Below are 6,000 nucleotides of genomic sequence, written 5' to 3'. Positions count from 1 at the left end.
TCAGGAAGTCATCAACCAATGACTGTCATTTAGATACCAAAGTAGTAACCAGTTAAACAGGTTTAATTGAAACGATCTCTTCACGTCTACAATAATTAATACTCTACAGAGGACGACCATGATTTTTAGTCATATGTCTCATGATCAACGAAACTCAGTGATTTAATTACATTAATAATATTTTCCGGATTCTTTCCTCATCTGACATGCATATGGGTTACATATGTTTTGATGTGATGTTTTTAACTTTATCTTTGTCTGGTAAAGATTGAGGATACTACCCTTCTGGCGAGTAATACAATTATAGAACGACCATATATACTCAGTCCTTTTTACTTTGTACCAGCATTGCCTTTGTTTTCATCAGGATAAAGAAATGTAATCTCATTGAGTGACTACAATGAGACAAACATGTATGACCATTTTTGCGTGATTTGAACATGAACAGAATATAATAATTATAATAAAAAAGAATGGAAATTAAATAAAATAAAATTGAAATTATGTCACTGTATGAGATTTTAATAAGCTGGGTTAACAAGTTCACACAAATTAATTTGGCTGTGGTTACAGAATCAATTGGCGTTCGTTTCACCACGAAACAAACCGAGTGAGAAGGAAAATTAGAGGCAGGTTTTGGCAGACGCATACTTCTATTGGATAACCGTAATGATATGTTTACATTCTAAGTTCTGCAACTGAGACAATTGTCATTCCGAAGACTCGTCCAATTTGGCATCATGATATGCGTGGAATCGGCAAGACGCTCTCCAAGGGCCGCCGAGCACTCCCTTCCGGTGAAAGGTTTCGGTCAGGAAAGGCCTAATTAGACGATCTGTGTTGCTTCACGCAAAACTCGGAGGCTTTAGCAGTTTGTTTTATTAAGTGACTCCTAATGAAGTGGTTTCCGAATTCATGACGAAAAATATTTGCACGATTACAATCAATAGCAACATGGGGCGAATTGAATGCAAGTCAGAACAGTCGGCGCGGAACGAGAAGTGGGAACCCGGATGGAGCGTGTTCCGACGACACAGGAGTATCAGGCACAAACACACACACGTCCCGGTGCATTCATTACCGAGACTACGAGCAACATATCGGCTCTCTGTTCTCCATAATTAAAGGCTAACTTTTCTCCACAATTTTGCTGCCACACGCTTGTTGGAAGTCCTCTTGCTATAATCAACGTTTTGTTAACTCATGGATATTGATGTGACTTTAAGAAGTGAGAAGTGAGAACTCTTAATGCGAGGAGTAGCCGTTTTCGCACTATAATTTCAACCCCATACTGCTAGTTTGTCTGAGGGTTAGGATGTTAGGGCAGGATGTCCAGTTCTTGAACACGTGGGTGTGAACGTTTGCCAGTATGACGAGCCACGAGTAAAGCCTTTTTTGTGTGTGACAGGTCCCCTAACGCTATCTTTTTCTAACATTCTGGTTTATAAACGGGATAGAGTTAGAGGACACCCAGTGCTCCACGACTGGTATATTAACAAATATGTGATGCTGGCGAATAGGGAAGGTGGGTGGTAGTAACACTGCGGTATTTTGATATTGTCACAACAGGCAGGATGTTTCTAGGGTGGGGGTGCAACGCTTAACAATGGAACCAACAGTATTTAGAAGTTCATTAACATGTATTTTCTATGCACTAATATTTCACAAAATATCAAGCTGACCATTGTAAGCATACTCTCCACTTAAAATCAATAAATGCATTATGTTCATCTGCTAAACAGTGAATTTTAAAAAGAAGGGTTTTTTTTTTTTTTTTTTTTTTTTTTTTTGGGAGGGGGGGGGGGACTTTGAATTTTAGAGAGGAAGTGCACCCTCGAGGGCAGTTTTTACCATTAAGTTAATACAATAAACTGAATGAACTGAACTGAACTGAACTGAACTGAATTAACCTCGCGAACGTTTCTTCTACTAATTTATACATTAATCTATAAATCCCTGTATACGTAAATTGTGTGCTTGGTGCGTTATGCGTAGTACGTATCCACATATGCCTATATATACAATATATATATATATATATATATATATATATATATATATATATATATATATATATATATATATTCATGTGCGTGAAACGTGTTTGTTCTTTTTGAGCAGGATTACAAAACGAAATAGGTGGGTAGTATCTACCTTTTTTAACATGACACACATGGGCGCAACACATAAAAGTAATAAGTATCATATCTGGGGCGGATTCGTGATTTTTCTATCAAAGGATAGTGCAACTTTTAAAAAAGGGCACCAACAGTATTCCAAAGTATACTAAAATCCATGATACATACGCAATCTAATCCCATTTATCTTTTAGCTGGATGTTTTTTTTCAATCTATAATATATTTTGCCCTGGATCCGCGCCTGATAAGATATTTTCGACATAATCGAGTTAAAACAATCGGATGACAGTCTTTTTATTTTTCTTTGTTCTAATAAAATTAACTCAAAAGTTTACCCTGTTGATGCATGCTGAGGAAGGTCATCTTAAATCACCCATTGAACTCGGGACAAACACTTTGTCGCTATACGCTCTTTGAGAAATGTGATCATTCTATACAGATTTCTTCCGTTATTCATGCATAGTTCTGAGCATCTTTACAAAGCAAGGTCCTATTTCATACCGATAATCATATCCTTGACATTTAAAAGTTGTAATCAATTTTATCAGATTGTTAGATAATTTGGAAATTAAACCTTTGTTATTTCATTGCACATCGATGTAGATAAAACGCGTTCTTTTTAAACGTCGACTATGCTGCATTTGGCTCGCAATGCCATTAGACAAGGCACTTAATGCTATTATGGTTTTTTTTTCTTGACTGTGTATTCTTTTTCAAATCCATAGCTAATTGGTGACGTTACTCCCGACACCGGCAAACCCGCCTATGTGAGCTGTCAAGGGCATGTATAGTGTATCGGTGTGGAATACGATCTTATCTTGCGAAGATGAGATATGTAGCAAGGGAACTCGCAAAATAAACACTCGATAAAACGTTAAAATTAATGTTAATAACATAACGGGTTCTTTTTGGCGCTAACGACATAAACCATAAGAAAACGGTTTTAGTCAAAAAGAAAAAAAAAAAAAAAAAAAAAAAAAAAAAAAAAAAAAAAAAAAAAAAAAAAAAGAAAAGAAGAGAGAACATTTACGTCTTATTTTGTGATATCTGTCCTTGCAGACCGGCCTCGATGGCGTCGTGGCAGGCCATCGGTCTACAGGCTGGTAGGTACTGGGTTCGGATCCCAGTCGAGGCATGGAAGTTTTAATCCAGATACCGACTCCAAACCCTGAGTGAGTGCTCCGCAAGGCTCAATGGGTAGGTGTAAACCACTTGCACCGACCAGTGATCCATAACTGGTTCAACAAAGGCCATGGTTTGTGCTATCCTGCCTGTGGGAAGCGCAAATAAAAGATCCCTTGCTGCCTGTCGTAAAAGAGTAGCCTATGTGGCGACAGCGGGTTTCTTCTAAAAAAAAATCAAAAAAAATCTATGTCGTCCTTAACCATATGTCTGACGCCATATAACCGTAAATAAAATGTGTTGAGTGCGTCGTTAAATAAAACACTTCTTTCTGTCCTTGCGGATAGTGGTTTGGGGGTTAAGTCATCAGACTTAAGTATGGTAGATACTGTGTTCGCATCCCGGTATCGGCTCCCACACAAAGCAAATTTTAATACCTCAATGGGTAAGCTTAAGGCCGCTCACTATCATCTTCTCTCTCACGAACCACTAACTCGTTGTCCTGGACAGATAGCTGAGCTGTGTGCCCGGGATGGCGTGCTTCAATTTTACTTGCAATCAAGCACGAAAATAGGTCAACACTGAAATGAAGAATGACTGACCCTGCCTGTCTGTTGTACAATCACAGGACCGTGCCCAGTGTAAAACAACAATGGTGATTTATTGTCTCGAGGATTCACGTTGGGTACGAAAAGCACTCCCGAGTATTCGAACATCGAAATGGGAGTATACCTACATTTCATTTCAATTTTTTAGCGTTTACCAGGCATCGTGGAGCAGCTGCCTTATTCAGTAATTCTGAATCAAAAATATTATTGGTAATAAATCTTAAGGCAGAGATGAATTGTACTTGTAGAATGCAGGAAAATGGATTTCAGGACATCTAGTTTTCAAAATTTACGGGGGAACATACCCCCGGACCCCCTAGAAACTTTGCCTTGCGCCCTTAATCTCAGTCATCCCCCCATCCCCCACCCCCGTATCTACTTGCCTTCGCCGTGCCTCTCTTCATACATGCGAATCATACTAAATTAGTTCCGATGGTAGACTACCGTTATGAGGTGGCCTCAGACAACAATTAATCACACTATAGTTTCCCATATAGACCCAATGGCTATAACAGTTTTTTATTTATCTCACGAGGCCGTTAGTATTTTACAACAGACTTGAACTGCGTGGGGGCAATGTACCCTCAAAAGATGACATCCTGTTGTCTAGCTCTTTTTTCGCAACATCAATGTAAACACCCCCCTGTGGAGTAAAATACCAAATTACTCCTATTCTAGTGCATTTATTACAAATGAGGGGACGGATCGTATCCCAGCGGTAAAGCGCTCGCTTGATGCGCGTTCAGTTTGGGATCGACCCCCGTCGGTGGGCCCATTGGGCTATTTCTCGTTCCAGCCAGTGCACCACGACTGGTATATCAAAGGCCGTGGTACTAGTATGTCTATTCTGCCTGTGGGATGGTGCATATAAAAAGATCCCTTGCTATTAATGGAAAAATATAGCGGGATTTCAATAGCCGATGATTAATAAATCAATATGCTCTAGTGGTGTCGTTAGACAAAATAAACTTTATACATCAGCAGTACCGATTCAGCAAATATCCGCAAAAGTGTTTATTTTATAAATTGAGTTAAGTATTAGGTTACATGCTAAAACTCCTGTTCTATATACTTTTCTACGCATTGCGCTATACTATTTCGCATATATCGTATACTTTTCTATATATTGTTATACGCATTTTGCTATACTATTATGCATATTACGTATGCTATTCTATATATACTGTTATATACATTGTGCTATACTACTTCACATATTACGTATACTATTCTATATATTGTTCTACGCATTGTGCTATACTATTTCGCATATTACGTATGCTATTCTATATACACTATTATACGCATTGTGCTATACTATTTCGCATATTACGTATGCTGTTCTATATATACTATTATACGCATTGTGCTATACTATTTCGCATATTACGTATGCTGTTCTATATACACTATTATACGCATTGTGCTATACTATTTCGCATATTACGTATGCTATTCTACATACACTATTATACGCATTGTGCTATACTATTTCGCATATTACGAACACTATTCTATATACCGTTTTATGTACTGTTCAGTATACAGCAGGTACGTCCCATTATTTCGTACTGTACACCACAACTGTTAAGTCATGCCTTATTAAACACATACATAACAAATACCTGGATAAACTCTAATCTGGTTTTCTGGAATACATTCTGGTTAAATAGCAGTTAACACTTACAGAAATAGACTTTGTGAAGAACTAATATTAATCCTGATTAGGGCTGATTCAGAACTGATCACTTGGGGGGGGGGGGGGGGGGGGGGGGGGGGGGGGGGGGGGGGGGGGGGGGGGGGGGGGGGGGGGGGGGTTGTGGGTGGCGTAATTATATTTACACCTGGTACGTCTTTCACCAATACATACTTGATTTAAATATAATTTGTTTTTATGGATGACGTATAAAAAATATCTTCGTAGGATCAAATTTCTTTGACAGATCTATGGATTAGTTTCTGTCCCAGCCACTGCTCCAGAATGTGTACACCAAAAGGCCGTGGTATGTGCTGGAAAGGTGCATATAAAGATCTCTTGCTGCGAATGAAAAATAAATAAATGTAGTAGGTTTCCTCAAAGATTAAATATCAAAATTATCAAATGTTTAACACCCAACAGCTGATGATTAAT

This window comes from Gigantopelta aegis, chromosome 6, assembly GCF_016097555.1.
Source record: "Gigantopelta aegis isolate Gae_Host chromosome 6, Gae_host_genome, whole genome shotgun sequence".
NCBI lineage: Eukaryota > Metazoa > Mollusca > Gastropoda > Neomphalida > Peltospiridae > Gigantopelta > Gigantopelta aegis.
The sequence above is the reverse complement of the archived record's forward strand: the minus strand, read 5'-3'. Positions refer to the sequence as shown.